The following is a 14,238-nucleotide window of genomic DNA, read 5'->3' as shown; positions in this document are numbered from 1 at the left end:
AGAGTTTTCTATGCTACTCTTCATCTCAGCAGTTTCTAACCTTGAATTGTCGGTCTCTTTTTCCCTTTTAAAGTTTCATTTTCTCCCTCCCGGATACTTTTGTTTCCACGTGGTCATCTTCTCTAGTTTCTACCATACTTTTAATTGATTCATTATTTCTAATATTGCAACTTAAAAAATATCATTTATTTTATGTGCCTTGGTGTTTTGCCTGTATGTATGTTTGTGCAAGCGTGTCAGATATTGGAGTTACAGACAGTTGTGAGCAGGGAAAGCAGGTGCTGGAAATTGAACCCGGGACCTCTGGAAGAACAGTCAGTGCTTTTAACTGCTGAGCCCTGTCTCCAGCCCTAATTTTTTTTAAACATCAGTTTCCTCTCTTGTTTTCTTATTCACATTGCTGACTTATTTTTAGCCACTTAAAAAAACAAAAACAACAACAACAACAACAACAACAAAAAAAAAAACCCAAAAAACAAAAATGCAAATCACTGACTTTCTCATCTATGTTGTTAGCTTTCTTATCTAGGTCCTGAATTGGCTTCTTCGTGTTTGTTGATTCATCTGGAATCATTGATTAGTTTTACAAGTAAACATTTTAGTTGTTATCTACCATTTGACCTATTTCAGTCTCTCAGTTGTCAAGGAGTTGTGATCTTTTGGAGGAATTCTGGTGATTTGTTTTATTATGTTGTGTTCCTGTTTTGCACAGCTTTTGGATAACTCTTCTAGTCTTGTTAAGAGATCTTGGGGCTGGAGAGATGGCTCAACGGTTAAGAGCACTGACTGCTCTTCCAGAGGTCCTGAGTTCAATTCCCAGGAACCACATGGTGGCTCACAACCATCTATAATGTGATCTGATGCCCTCTTCCGGCCAGCAGGTGTACATGCAGGCAGAACACTCATATACATGAAATAAATAAATCTTTAAAAAAAAAAAGAGATCTTGGTGAACAACCAATTCTTTTTAGTGTGTATGTGTGTGTGTGTGTGTGTGTGTGTGTGTGTGTGTGTGTGTGTGTGTGCGCGCGCAGAGGCTTTAGGCATCAGATTTCCAGGACCTTGAGTTGCGGGGGAGGGCATGTTTGAGCTGCCATATGGGTCCTGGAAGGCCAACTTGGGTCCTTTGTTAGAGCAGTATGTGGTCTTAAGCACTAAGCTATTTCTCTAGCCCTAGCCCTGCATCTTTTTAGGTGTTATTTAAAATAGATGCTGTTTACCAAGCTGAGGCTATACCTCTGAATTTTTAGTTTTCAGGAAGACCTTTTTTTTTCAAAATGACAAGTGGTGAATTTCATCAAATGCCTTTTCTATATGTTGTTATTAAAAATTAATGTTTTAATTTTTCTACCTTATTAACATGGTAGATTATAAATATGCCACATCATTAATATGGCTGGTAAACTTTCGATACTGAGCCAACATCAAACATTTGCAAAGAAAAATCTGAAGAAACTCCATTTAGTAAATGAATGAAGGAAGCAGTTAAGTTTCATTAAGTGGTAGATTTTTATTGTGAACAATTTTTACCAATAATCCAATAAATGTGGATGGGATAAAGACATGATATTGAATAAATTCTATATCCCAGGAAAGCAAAAACAAAAGCAAAATAATTGTACCCATAGCACTTTGGGGATCTAGGCTTCTTTGTCTACTGAACGCTTTTTCCAATCTGGTTATATGCCCTTTGGAGATGTGGCTACGTTAGGGTGAAGCTTTGTGTTACTGAAAGGACTTTCCTGTTTTGAATAACTGTATAAATTATTTACTGATAATATTATAATGAAGAAAATTATTATAGAGGACAGAAATAAAAGAATGGGGCACATACTAAAAAGAAAAATTCCAAGAAACTTCATTTAGTACTGGTATGTATATATTGCTGAATTTGATGTATTCATATTTTATTGAGGATTTTAAAATCTGTTCTCATTAACCATATTTTTTTATAGCTTTTATTCTTTTGAACTCCATTTGTCTGAATTTGCTGTCCAGCTAATGTTGGTATCAGGAAATGGATGGAGGAGTGTTTCTTAATCTGTTTTCTAGAATAAATTTTGTAAAACAAATGTTAATTTTTATTTAAACAATTAACATGACATTGGGAGCCCTACTAGCTCATAAGGAAGAAAGGAAAATAAAGGAGATACAGACCAGAAAGGAGAAAATAAGCTGTACATGCTGACAGAGCACTCATATACATAAAATAAATAAATCTTTAAAATAAAAATGAGGTCTTGGTGAACAACCAATTCTTTTTAGTGTGTGTGTGTGTGTGTGTGTGTGACATGAAAATCTATGTAGATATCTATGTAGATAATCTATGTAGAAACATTCCAAGGAGTCTATAAAGGAACATAAAAAATACCGAGACAATAAAGTCTTCAAGGAGGCAAGCCAAAGCGTGCGCATGCACACAGTATCAATTATAGTATCAATACAGAAACCAAAATTAAAAACACAAGAATTTTGGGAGGCAGCCCAGTTGTTAAAGTGCTTGCCATGCAACTGTAAGAGCCTGGCTTCTTAATAGACAGGACATTCTCCACAGCTGTGTGGAGAGTGGGGACTGACTGACATGAACTCTGGTGCCCCATATTTGACCACTTCCCCTTTGTGGGGAAGCCTGGTGGCATTCAGAGGAAGGGGAAGCAGGCTATGAGGATGAGACTTGATAGGCTGTGATCATATGGTAGGGAAGGAGGTCTCCTTCTGTCACAGACCCAGGGGAGGGGAATAGGGTGAAAGAGGGAGGGAGGGAGGGAAGAACAGGAGGATACAAGTGAGGGGATAACAACTGAGATGTAATCTGAATAAATTAATTAAAAAAAAAAAGAGCCTGGCTTCTATTCCCAGCACCCATGTAAAAGCCAGTGTGACAGTGCACTCTTATAATTCTAGTGTTGAGGAGGTAGAGACAGACAGATCTCTGGGGCTTGCTTGCCAGCCAGTCTAGCCAAATTGGTGAGTCCTAGGGTTAGTGAGAGACCCTGTCTCAAAAAATAAAGAAGACACTCCCCATCAATGCCTGGCCTCCAAACACACTTGAGTGTGTGCACTTGAGCACACACACATACAAATGCATACATTTACCAATTCTATATTATTTATAATTGCTCAAAAAATGAAATTCTTAGGTATAACTGCAACAAAATACATAAAAGGTCCAAACATCTCTAAGTATAGAACCTGACTGAGGAAATAAAATAGCTAAATAAGTGAAGACTTATTTTCTTCTTGGCTTTAAAATTTCAGCTGACTTAAGTTATCAGTTCTTCATACAGTTTTAAAGAAATTCTCATTAAAGTTGCAGCGACATATTTTTTTTGTAGCATAGTTAAGAGAATAAGATCTGTACCTAGAATAGCTGAGGGAATTAAAATAACCGAAGGGATAAAGGGATCAGGAGTCTTTCCAGGTGTTACTTAGGTGTAGCATTGGCAGAGGGATCCATACAGTGGCCGAAGAAATACCCTGGGAACAGATCCAAACAGATGAAAGAACAATTTAATAGGATGGCAGTTCTTTCAATGAAGGAACTGGCTCGATCAGATCTCCACGAGCAATTATATAAATCTCTGGTTAAACCTCCTGTATGCAAAAATCAACACAGAATGGATCCCAGATACAAATGCAGTGCGGGAAAACTATAAAACAGAGAACCCAATCATTGGGACATAGGCCTGAAGAGCAAGCGTGTGTGACAATAGAAAGATGAGATCATCTGCTAAAGAAAAACATCAGTACATTAGACCTAGATGAGATTAAAAATGACCTTGTCAAGAAGACAAAGGATAGTTACATATTGGGAAAAATATTTGTAAGCCACATTCTTGGATCTGTATCTTGAATGCTATATATATATATATATATATATATATATATATATATATATATATATATATATATATATATATATATATTTATAGATATTTATAGATATTTATATGTATGTATATATGTTATTCAAGGCCCAGCAAGAAAACTATCCAGTTAGAAACTAGAGAAACCCAGGATGTATGGATGGCAAATGAGCATAAGAAAAGGTTGTTCAAAGTTACTAGCTGTTAAAAAAAATGAAAACGAAGGCTATGAGAAGCCATCACTTCATACCTACAGGAGAGAGGGGAACAGAGAGACAGTGCTAATTCTGGTGAGGATGTGGGCAGCTGAAGCTCTTACCCATCCCTGGTAGGCATGTAAAATCACACAGCTGCTCTGGGAGACTTTGGCAGTTTTTTTTTCCCACAGCTGAGCGTGTACTTACTCTGAGATCCCCTAAATCACACTTCTGGGCACTTTCCCAGAGAAATGAAAATTTATGTCCATACAAACTTGTACAGAAATTCCAATAACAGCTTTTCACAGTAGTCAAAAGTTGCAAAGAATTTGAAATATCTTTCAGTAGGTGAGTGTCCAGGCTCCGTGTGGTATATCTGTATACCTTAAAAACAAAACAAAACAAACAAACAAAAAACAAAAGCAAAAACACACAGCCAACCATGTGAAACCTTGGAGATGCTACAGTGTGCAATAGAAACCAGTCTCCAAAGGCTAAATTTGGCATGATTCCATTATAGAATGCTGTGTTTCCTGTGAGTTTAAGCTTCCTCCAACCTCTTGCAGAGCTCCTGGGCATCTAGGGCAAGCCAGCCCAGTGCCCAGTTCATTCACTTTAGCCAGTAACAGCCTGGTGCTGGGTGTGGTGCCATATACCTATAGCCTGTATTCCTAGTACTTGGGAGGTAGAGGCAGGAGGATCAGAAGTTAGAGGCTAGTCTTAGCTACCCAGTGAGTTTGAAGTCAGCCTAGGTTATAAGAGACCCTGCCTCAAAACAATAACAATAACGACACTGGGTGTAGTGCCCTCCTGGGTCTCTTCAAGGAGGAAAGGTAAGGATCTTTTGGCTTTCTTCAGCAGTTCCTTTCAGAGGCCTGAGGTATAATAAAGCCACATTCAAATTTGTCCCTGCGGTGCCTGCACTGTACACTGTTGTTCAGAGGGACAGGCGGACAGACTCCTGGCATTCACCATTCCTAGTGAGCCAGGCCAAATTAGCAGTGGCCCTGCACATAAAGAAGGAATATACTCTTCAGGAGCTACCCATAGGCATAGGCCCCATAGGCAGCCTTGCTGCAGTGATGCCCTGACCTCTTGGCTGCTGCAGCTCTTTATGTAACAGAGCACTAGATGCTCTGTGGGGCAGCTGGCTCCGAGGGATTTCTCATTTTCAGATATTTATGCCTTAAACCGAAAACCAAATATTGCTTTTTTTTTTTGTCTCTCGTCTCCTCATGGCATCATTAGTAGCTTTCAGGAGCTGTGCACTGTAAGTGAATCTGCCAGCTTGTCACTGGTGAGTTTTAAGTTCCCCATGACACTTGAAGAAATGCCCAGAATAGCTCTAGCCAGTCAGCCAAGCAGAGCTGGGGAGATGGCGGCTCAGAAGCGTGCATTTATGGAGAGTGGTGGGGAGCTCATCCAGAGACCCCCCCATAACAGTGTGTACCTCGCACTGAGGAGCTGAGCACACAGGGATGTTCCCAGCCCCTTGCTTAGAGCCCTTGGGGAGAGGATAGCACCCAGGCTAGTATTCTGTCGCACAGGCTACACAGAGGGTCCAGATTCACACTGTGCCCTCATTTCCATCATGGGAATACTCACACCCTGCCAAGGTCAAGGAAAGTAGGTGGAAGCCAGGTTAACAGTGGCCTAAGTGAAGCTATACAAAGGGCAACAGTGAACTTGCAGAGAAAATCATTACACATTTTTACTCAGCTGGTAACCCATAAGCCCTTCTGCTATGCTCTTTGCTAGGGATGGGGAAGCTATGTTAAGGAAGCAGGGTCATTGCTTTCAAAAAGTTCTACATTTTCTAGAAGCAAGAGACCCTTAAACAATTAGAGTGTTATACATGCCGGGCCATTATGTACAGTTGCTCAGCTATTTTATTGCATAAGAGTGCTGAGCTTAAGAGGCAAGTGGGTCTGAAACTGATCACATTGTTCCTGGCACGGTGCTGGGTCCTAGTGAGGGAGGGGCAAGTTTTCTAGCAGGGAAACCTTGTGCGGGCATAAGCCCAGAAGGCAATATTTTTCTAGTATTATTTTCTGCAAGTTCTCCCAGACACTGACCACAGGTGGCTAACCTGATGTGAGCCCCCTCCCTGAAATCTCTGTGCTCTCATCCCTGAGGTATACACAGAAGCCTTTGCTTTGCGACTGGGGACTTTACTGGCTTATTCAGTAAAGTGCTCGCTTTGCAAGCAGGAGGACCTGAGTTCGGTGCCTAGGACCCAGGCATAAGAGCCGGGAGACATAGTCAAGTGGAGTCCTGGGGCTCAGAGTCAAGTGGAGTCCTGGGGGCTCACTAGCCAGTGCTGTACCTACTCAGTGAACTACAGGCTGACTGAAACAACAATACAACAAACGAAACACCGATGTAAGTGGTCTCCGCGGACACACACCTGGGATCGCCTCTGGCTCCACATACATGCACAAACCCACATGAGTTCTCGTTCCCAGATGAACACACACACACACACACACACACACACACACACACACACGAGAGAGAGAGAGAGAGAGAGAGAGAGAGAGAGAGAGAGAGAGAGAGAGAGAGAGAGAGAGAGAGAGAGAGAGAGAGAGAGAGCGCTCTGCTTTGTAAAACAGCTCTGAGCAATAATGGTTTTGGGTTTTAGACTTTAGTGAACCATAGCAGCTGAGCTTGGTGATACAGACTGTAATGTCAGCTCTCTAGAGGTGGAGGCAGGAGGATTGCCAATTGGTGTCAATTGGAAGCCAGGCTGGGCTAGATAGTAAAGATAACATCTCAAATAAAATAAAATAAAAATAGAATAAAACAGGAGCTTCTAGTGTGCTGAGCGAAAGAGGCTGGGTGCAGTACCACACACAGAGAGACGCTTCACAGCGTGATGATGGGTACACCCTATCTACTCTTCAGGGGGCATAAAATGCCACCTTCTGCCACACATCTGGACGAAGGCCCCTGACATTCAGCTTCTGAGGCTCCTTGCTTGACTAGGAAGACTCCGCAGGGCACTCGTCACCAAGCTGTCTTACCAAGACAGTGACGAGCCCCGTCCAGGCTGCTGGAGCTGGATTGCTATTTCAGTTACCGACAATGTCAAACAGATGCTTGCAACATGCTGTCAAATTGGACAGAAAGGACAGGGCTCTGAGCTTAGGCAGGATTCTCTTATCCTTTTGAGGGGCGCGCGCACACACACACACACACACACACACACACACACACACACAAAACACCTCAATAAATTTAATTTTAAAAATCCTGCAGGGCGAATCTGCTTACTCATGGAGTAGCCTTTGGTACTGTAGCACGGCGAGTTTCAGAAAGGCTGATGATGACAAGCAAGGAATCTGAGCTGTCAGGATGATAGGGGTGGGTGGGAGGGATAAGCCAGGGATGCACGCACTGTAGTCTTTAGGGAGCATCCCGCTGGTTTTTTTCTAAGACCATGGGGAAATGCTGCCGCTGCTCCACAGGAAGAGAAGCCTAGTCTCAGACAAGGCACCAGCACAGTTACCAGGTGGTGCTGATGAAGGCCCAGGCTTGGGCCTCATAAGCCAGGCCATGCACCAGAGACCCCCCTGAGTCCGAGCCTACCATGGGAACTATGTAGCACACTTAACCTGGCCCGGCCTTCCCCCATCTTCTTCGGTTTTCACTTGTTATCATTTTCTTTTGCAGTGTGATCTAAATGCCATCGGGGACTCAGTCCACCCTTGATGAGTTCAGCCCCCTTGCTGACCTTCTCAGAAAGTCACTTCCTTGCATTTCTCTCATGAAGACGACCATGTGGGGGAGAAAATCCTGCGGTGTTCTCTGTTGGCATCAGCAAGGACTGAGTGAAAGTACAGGTGGCTCTGTTCCGAGTTCTCCGTTCCTACTAGCGTTTCTGCATGCCTGGTGTGGGGGCGCTAATGGCCCAAGAACTCAGGGGCAATGGCAGGCTCTACTATGTATTGTGTATTTTATGATCTTAATGATGAGAACTTTGGGGCTCTGGGCCTATGGTTATGGGATGCTTAGGATCCCGGAGGTCAAAGACTGGACACTGACTTGGAACGATGGCTCAAGGAATGGAGGCTGGTAGATACACCACTGTCACAGACCTGAATTGGTCTGGATGCTGCGCGATAACTTGGCTGCATCTGCCGAGAGCTGCGTTAAGTAGTCTGATATGGCTTTTGTTGAACATCTTGTTAAGGCAGGATGCTTAAGAGTGTGAGAGGCAGACTCTACAGACAGCAAGGGGTGTTTTAGAGCAAATAGTTGCTTTAACCTTACTCACCCCTTGCCACAGGACCTTCGCCAAGAGCCTTTGCTTGATCCCTGTCATCGATTCCTTCGTCTCCCCACATAACTAATTTCTTTGTGTCCTGTAGGCTTTGGCCTATGTGGGGTTGTCTTATATCATTCTTTTAATAGACCTATCTGCCCACCTCCCTTATTCTTTGACATATTTATTGCTTTTTTTAAGAAAACATATTAGAATTTGAAATAATTTTATTACTTTCTTATGTTAGTCAGGGTTTCTGAGGGAACAGAACTGATAGAACATACACATGTATGGAATCTATTATACTGGCCTCCAGGATGCTATCGGAGTAGTCCAACAATGGCTGCCTTACACTAGAGAGGCCGAGAAACCACAGTTGTTCAGTCCGCAAGGTGAGATGTCTCAACAGCCCAATGTGGTGCTGACGGCCTGGAGATCTGCTGGTCTTCAGTCTGTTGGAATCCTGAAGAAGTAGGCTCTAAGCTTGGTGAAGGAACGCAGCAGCAATGGGATGGATGGGTTTGGCAGTGAGAGTGAGGGCAAGCAGACAAAAAGCAAGGTTTCTTTCTTCCATGTCCTCTTGCCTGGGCTGCTACTGGAAGGTGCTACCACGTTTAGGATGGATCTTCGTGCTTCAGAGACTCTGAGCAAGGAAATCCCTCACAAGAGTGCCCAGCAGGTTGTGTTTTAGTTGACTCCTGATGCAGTGACGTGGCCTCCAAAATTAGCTATCACACCTACATGTTGTGGATGTGTGTGATATGTGTGCACATGTGTGTGTGGGGGCCATGTGAGCCCACACACACAGGCTCTCCCTCGTGTTACACACATGGGATACATGCTGTAGGCCAGACACACAATCTCTATATTTCCTGTGAGACAGAACAATCTAAGCTGGTCAACTTGGCTGTGATGAGCAGCATTTGTTTCTTATCAGGACTGGGATTTAGGTACCGGTCACCATGGGGCTTGGGCCTGCTGGGAAAGTGTCATGGAAGGTGGGATTCCACCCTGAGTGGGCAGGGGCTGCAGGCGACCTATAGAGGACTTTTGTGTGACTTGCAAAAAAAAAAAAAAAAAAAAAAAAAAAAAAAGTGCCTTTGGATTGTGCATGGACAAACAGCTTGGCAAGTGGAGAACGGCCTGGATTTCAGTTCTTTCCTGTCCTTCTGGCTGAATGTCCGTGCGGTAAACAACCCTGACCACGGTACGTGGTGGCCCTGAGTGGACCTTTCCCCCTGTCTTGCTAACTGTACCCTGTGCCGCTTAGTTTTTGTTGACTTAATTCAAGCTGCGGTTGTCTGGGATGATGGAACCTGTTGAGGAAAGGCCTTTATCAGCTTGGCCTGGGGAGGAATTTTCTTGTTAGTGATTGGCATGGGAAGGTCCACCTTACCATGAGCAGTACCACCTCTGGGCGGGTGGATCTGGCTTGTATATGAGAAAGTCGTGGGGTACAAGCCGGTAAAAAGCATTTCTCCATGGCCTTACTCATGTTCCTGCCTCGGGTGCTGCTTGAGTCCCTTCCCTTGGTGGTAGGCTGTTCCCTGCAAGTGCACCAAGTAAGCCTTCCCCCCACCTAAATTGCTTTTGGTCACATTGTTTTATCACAGCAATAGAAACCAAACTAGGACAAACCTTCTCTCCACAGGGCCTTCCTATAGCTCATCATCACTGCTCTCAGCCACGGCGATGCCAGCGGGACCCTCTGTGGACCTAGGCTGCAGGGGATAAGGAGCTACACCCATCAGGTGACTGGTGTGCCAGCTAGCAGGTTAGACACCTAGTGTACAACGACAAGAAGTGTGACTTAGTCCTTTTGGTCTCATTTAGGATGTAGGGCAAAGGAAAGGATCTTGGGATATATAGAGTATCAGGATTCTACTTCGAGACCTATGGACGGTGTGTGTGTGTGTGTGTGTGTGTGTGTGTGTGTGTGTGTGTGTGTGTGTCATGTGTGAGGATAAGCAGGGACCCCCAGGGTACAGGACTGTTAGCTTAAGGAGAAGGGAAGAGAAGGGTAGTAGGGGAGGGGAGGAAAGGGGAGGGGAGGGAAGGGAAGGGAAGGGAAGGGAGGGAAGGGAGGGGAGGGGAAGGGAAGGGAAGGGGAGGGAAGGGAAGGAAGGGGAGGGAAGGGAGGGGAAGGGAAGGGGAGGGGAGGGGAGGGGAGGGGAGGGGAGGGGAGGGAAGAGAAGGGAATGGAAGAGGCCTATTTGCAGGGGCTGGGAACTGAGTGGCTTGCTGTTGCAGCCCAGGGAGGAAAGCTGTGAAAGTGTAAGATGGTTCAGGCTGGGGAGACTGATGGGAGAGGAGTAGACGGGAGGTCCATACACGGGGGATAGTGGTAGAGGTCTGTGAGAGAGGCTTCTCAGCATGCACCAGCCATCCCACCAGGAGCTGCCTCTGGCCTTAGGCAAAAAAGGTGGGCTTGGCAGCTGCACAGTCTGGCCCAAGCCCCAGAGGGGCAGGTGGCAGTGAGGTCTGCTCTGTGGGAGGGAGGCTGTGAGGATTCTGGAGCCTGCACAGCCTGTTTCTAACACTCAGCCCACACAGCACCCAGCACCAGGCACACACATGTACACGCTCAGCCTTGCCACTTGCGATGTGTACTCCTCAGACGGTGGCACTGCGTAGCCTGTGCACAAGCAGTAAGGCAAGGCCCTGGTCTTATTCCTGGAGGTGCAGGGGATTATCTGAGGCTCATCTGCCTCTTGCTATCTCTCCCCAGACCTCTTTAAAGCTCTCTGTACCCACCTGCTCTCCCAGGTAGCCAGGACAGCTGGATCCTGGATGGCTGCTCTGGGTAGCCCTCCAGTATTCAGTTTCTCTCGGGGGGGGGGGGGGGAGGAGCAGGGCACCGGGCTGGATTCCAAGGGTGGAAACCATCAGCTTTAAAAGCCTGGTCTCTGAAAACCTAGAAGAGTACTTGGATTTTTAAGGTCCATGCAAAACTCATGATCAGGTAAATTCAAGGCCAGCTCAGAATCAAGGAAAGGCAGTACCTGCCAATAGGTCCCCAGTAGGTGGCATTGTTTGGGGAGCTTTGAGACATTTAGGATGTGGGGTCTTGCTGGAAGAAGTGCATCACTGAGGGTGGCCTTTGAGAGTTTATAACCTCGTCCCACTCCCAGCTTCCTGCTCTGGCTGCCGGCTGCCATGCCTGCCCCGCCATTATAGACTCCCCTACTGGAACCATAACCTCAAATAATCTCTTTTTTCTGTAAGGTACTTTTGGTCATAGTTTTATCTCAGCAACAGAAAGTAACTACTACAGTTGGTGGTGACATTATTTGGAAACAAAGGCTCCACAGAACTGGGAAGCTACAGAGTTGGGGTACCGGACAAAGCCCATGTAATGCCAAGTCCACATTTTCAATTTGGGTTCTTCCTTTAAGATCAGAGTGTTATGAAGCCTTCCGAATCTTACCATGGGTCTCCCCAGAAGCCTGAGACTAGCCTGAGTACATGCAGCTTACTGGCAAGGTAATTCTTCTCATTACTTGGACTGTTGGCTGTCCCTCACTTTCCCACCCAATAGTGTTTCTGGCTGCACAGTGCTATGATTAAAACTTGTGATAGTCATCCCAGTACTTGGGCGATGAAGGCAAGAGGATCACAAGTTCCATTCTAGCCTGGGCTACAGAGCAAAGCCTGGCCTCAAAAAACAGCATTCACCCTTCACCTGTGCACATATATGTGCATGCATCCCTCCACCCCCATTTGTGGTAGAGCATTACTTTGGTAGTTGCAAAAAAACCCAAAAAAAAACCCCAACCCCCCCCCCCCCAAAAAAAACCCCACAAACATATGGCCTAGTCTTCAGTCTATGTGTAGGTTCCTCGAGTACTGACTAGAGAATGGCTCCACATTTGCTCATGTACAGGAGCCGCTGGCAAACCTGGGCAGGCAGAGGCTCAATGAGTGCTTGCAAGTGTCTTCTTTCTCTTGTAGCCCCCTGCTCCAAATACCACATTATCAGAAAGTCAAGGCCATTATATATATATATATATCTGGAAAGTTTATAAAAATTCCCCAGGAGCAGGACAGCTCAGGAGCTCTCTGTAAATAGCGTGAGCTGGATCTACCTCATCCGGGCATGCTGCTAATGATCTTGCCTAGAATAAGTTTTGAAAGACAGGGATGCCATGCAGCAACAGCAGCCGAATGAAGAGGAGAAAGAGGAGGAGGAGGGGGAGGAAGAAGAGGAGGAGGGGGAGGAGGGGGAGGAGGAAGAGAAGAGAAGAGTAGGGGGAGGTGTAGGAGGAAGAGAAGGAGGGAAGAAAGAGTAGGCGGAGGGGGAGGAGGGAGAGGAGGGGGAGAAGGAAGGGGAGGAGGGGGAGGAGGAAGGGGAGGAGAGAAGGAAGAGTAGGGGAGGGGCAGGAGGGAGAGGAAGAGTAGAGGGAGGTGAGGAGGAGGAAACAGTGTTAGAGAGAAACCATTTGGGAGGTCCCACCATAAGTTCTTTTATTGTGTGTGGGCAAAAGTCATTAGTGAATGGCAGTGTCACCCCTAGGCCTTGGGTTTTGTGCCAGACGTTCTGTATGTAATAAAACTACACAGAAAACAGAACTTAATCTCCGTAAAAGAAGTGAAGTCACTAAAAATTCTCCCTACTTAAATCAAGATCGCTAGGTAAATAAATGCCCCAAGCTAGTGAATGTTCCTGATTTGAATTTCATTAATAAAGTTCAATTTGTCTTCCAATTTTGTGGATTAATTTTTTCTAGTTACACTATTTGTTTCCACACCTTTTCCTTTTGAATCATAAATGTCAATTTCAAAATATCCACCTCCCCCCCCCAAAAAAAAACCTATTGTGAGTAGGAGAATTTCTCTTGATTTAGAAGGTAAAAAATTAAAATTTCATTACGAAGAACACATAACAGAAAAAGGAATTGAAAAGTATTATAGTACCTTGCCTTACTAATTCCCTTTTAGACCTCTCCTTCCTTTCATCCCCCTGACCCCAGAGGACACCACCCTGGTGAGTGTAATGAGTGCTGCTTTGTTTGTTTGTCTTTTTTGTGCTCTTGGTCTGTGGGTGTATGGAAGCATTACAGAGCTACACTGTAATCCTATTGCCTCTCATTTTTCTCCCTTCAGAGTTGTGCTCCTAAGCTCTGTCTACATCCCTTTATCAAATGTCTGCTGTATTGATCCTAACTGTTGCAGTGCATTCCACAGAGCCTGCCCACCACATTCCCTTTGTTTTTTTAAAAATATATTTATTTATTATAATTTATTCACATTGCATCGCGACTGTTATCCCTTCGCTCCTATCTTCCAGTTCCCACCCTTCCCCTCCCCTCTTCAGCCCTATTTCCCTCTCCTAGACCTCTGGGGGGGGCTCCTCCCCCACTTTCTGATCACAGTCTATCAGGTCTCATCATGGTAGCCGGCATCCCCTTCCTCAGAATGGCTAAGATAAAAAACTCAAGTGACAGCACATGCTGGCAAGGATGTGGAGAAAGGGGAACATTCTTCCATTGCTGGTGGGAGTGCAAACTTGTACAACCACTTTGGAAATCAATCTGGTGCTTTCTTAGAAAATTGGGAATAGCTGTATCTCAGGACCCAGCTATATCACTCCTTGGATATCACTGAAAGATGCTCCACCATACAACAAGGGCACTTCCTTAGCTATGTTCATAGCATCTTTATTCGTAAAAGCCAGAATCTGGAAGCAACCTAGATGTCCCTCAACCGATGAATGGATAAAGAAACTGTGGTACATTTACACAGTGGAATACTATTCAGCTATCAAAAATAAGGAAATTTGTTGGCAAATGGATGGAACTATAAAACATCACCCTGAGTGAGGTAACCCAGACCCAGAAAGACACGCACAGTATATAGTCACTTATAAGTGGATATTAGCCCAATATAGAGGTCTTCTGAGAGACTCTACCCA

The sequence above is a fragment of the Acomys russatus genome, chromosome 32 (genome assembly GCF_903995435.1).
Source record: "Acomys russatus chromosome 32, mAcoRus1.1, whole genome shotgun sequence".
In the NCBI taxonomy this organism is placed as follows: Eukaryota; Metazoa; Chordata; class Mammalia; order Rodentia; family Muridae; genus Acomys; species Acomys russatus.
The sequence above is the reverse complement of the archived record's forward strand: the minus strand, read 5'-3'. Positions refer to the sequence as shown.